Raw genomic sequence first — 2,493 nt, forward strand, 5'->3', positions numbered from 1 at the left:
CACCTGAGCATTTCTCTTTTCTCTGCCTTTATTCATTTTTCCACTAATTCTGTGAAAATGTTTTTGCCTTATATTGGCAATTTTTCTAAGTAATCCTCAACTTATCTTTCCCAGAACAATGTTGGAATGGGGCTTCTTCTCTAATTCCTGTGTTCCAGACGGCTTTTTCTTTTACTGATAGGAACCATATCAGTATTGTGAAATTTGAGCTTGACATAACTTAAAAATTTAAGTATTTTAGAGAACACTATTTGGAAAAAAAAAATATGTGACTTCGAGACTGATTCAAAATTCCTATGGCTTGCATGTGAAAATCCCTGCTCCTCATTCCTTTAAAAAGCAGTAATATATCCATAACATGTTATATTTTGAAGAAACAGCATTAGGTTTTGTTGACCTTCTCTATTTTTAAAGTTCTATTTTGTTTATCTCTGCTCTAATCATTTTATTTCCTTACTTCTTGTCATTCTGGATTTCATTTGCTCTTCTTTTTCTAGTTCTTCTAGTTTTCAGTTAAGTCTCTGATTTGAGAATTTCCTTCTTTTTAAATGTAAACACCTAGAGCTATATATTTCCTTCCCAACACTGCCTTCACTGCATCCCATGAGATTTGTTATGCTATATTTTCACATTAATTTGCCTCAAAATATTTCCTAATTTTGCTCCTGATTTTCTCTTTAACCCATTGGTTGTTTTAAATGTATGTAGTTTAATTTCCACATATTTGTGAATTTTCCATTTCCTCCTCTTTTATTGTTTTCTAAATCCTTTCTTTAGTGGTTGAAGTATATATATTAAATGATATCAATACTTTTAAATTTATTGAAACTTCTTTTGTGACTCAACTTACGGTTTATCCTGGAGAATGATCCAAGTGCACTTTTGAAGAATGTGTCTTCTGTTTTTCTGGGATGAGGGGTTCTATATATGTCCGTTAAGTCTAGTTGGTTTAGAGTAAAATGATTTTACTTTCTTGTTAATTTTTGGACTAGACTATCCATTATTGGGAATGGTGTATTCAGTCTCCTACTATTAATGTGGAGCATTCAATTTCTTCCACCCCATTGTCAATATTTACTTCATATATTTTGGGTCTCTGCTGTCAGGTACATATATGTATTTATAACTGTTACATCTTCCCATTGAATTGTTTCTTACATCAGTATATAATGGCCATCTTTGTCCCTTGTGAATGTTTTTGACATAAAGTCTATTTTTTCTATTAGCTCTTTTCGGTTCTTATTTGCATAATATATATATTTTCCATCCTTTCACTTTCAGCATAACAGTATTGTTGAATTTAAAGTGAGTCTCTCTTGCAGACAGCATATAGTTGGGTCATTTTTTTTTTTTTTTGATAGCAGAGTACAGTGCAATACATATTAAAAAACTCCTTTATTAAAAGAAAACAGAGTTCCAGTTTCCAGACCAATATGTAGACAAAATGCATACCATTGAAGTTAACTTGGTATCAAACCAGATACGATTATTATATATTTAGGATGTTAAACTTTAATCTAATGGTAATCACAAATAATATATGAAAAGTTTATCTAGATAGAAAATGAGACAATACAGTACAACCCAAAAATGAGGTAAATATAAAGGTAATTAAAGAAAGAATTGAGGGAGCAAAATGGTATAAGAGTCACAAAGTCTCAAAAGCAGAATTACAAAAGAAAGTGTTATATAATCAGTAGCAATGTCAAAGGATAATGGAGTTAAATCTCCAGTCTAAAAGGAGAGACTGGCAGAATGCACAAATTATTTTCTATACCCTTCAGTCCTTCTACCCAATGGCCTATGACCACTATGCAGCTACCTTCAAACCTCTTCACTATCTAGTTATTGTTTCCACAAGGCTGGGTCCTCTGTATTTAGATTTACTGAATCTTTATTGAAGGCTCTTTGCATGAACAGTTTGCAGTTTTGCAACTCCAAATTAATCTATCACTTTTTCTGTAATTTTATTCCAATTTTAGCACTGTCCTGCAGTGTCCTTCACTGAAATTTGTGACACTGAAATCGTGATATTCATTCCTGCTAGTGTAAACGTAATAATGGCTCTTATCACAGTCTTTGTGTCTTATGCATCCATTTTGTCTAATATTCTCAAAATGAATTTCACTTCAGGAAAGGGCAAAGCCTTCTCTACTGCCTCCCACCACCTGGGAGACAACATTACTTACCGCACTGCAATTTTTACTGATTTAAAACCAAAGAATTGTGGGAGGAGTTGGGGGGTGGAGGGTGGGGTATGTGGGAACCTCTTATATATTTAAATGCAACATATTTTGTGATTTATGTATCATTAAAAAAGAATTTAATAAATATAGATAAATGAATGTCTAAAGAAATAAATAATAAAACTAAAGAAGTCCTACTCCTTGAGAAGGGATCAACAGGCTTCTGTGTTTTATGCTATGATGACTCCCATCCTAAATCCACTCATTTACAGTTTAAGAAACAAAGTAAAAAATGTTCTTATTAGAG

The 2,493-nt window shown here is 32.3% G+C and overlaps 1 pseudogene; it reads left to right on the plus strand.

Annotated features, from left to right (window-relative positions):
• Nucleotides 1-301: 301 nt before the first annotated feature.
• Nucleotides 302-401, plus strand: LOC111764888 (small nucleolar RNA U109; annotated as a pseudogene).
• The last annotated feature ends 2,092 nt before the right edge of the window (nt 402-2,493 follow it).

This window comes from Dasypus novemcinctus, chromosome 10 (assembly GCF_030445035.2).
Source record: "Dasypus novemcinctus isolate mDasNov1 chromosome 10, mDasNov1.1.hap2, whole genome shotgun sequence".
Lineage (NCBI taxonomy): Eukaryota > Metazoa > Chordata > Mammalia > Cingulata > Dasypodidae > Dasypus > Dasypus novemcinctus.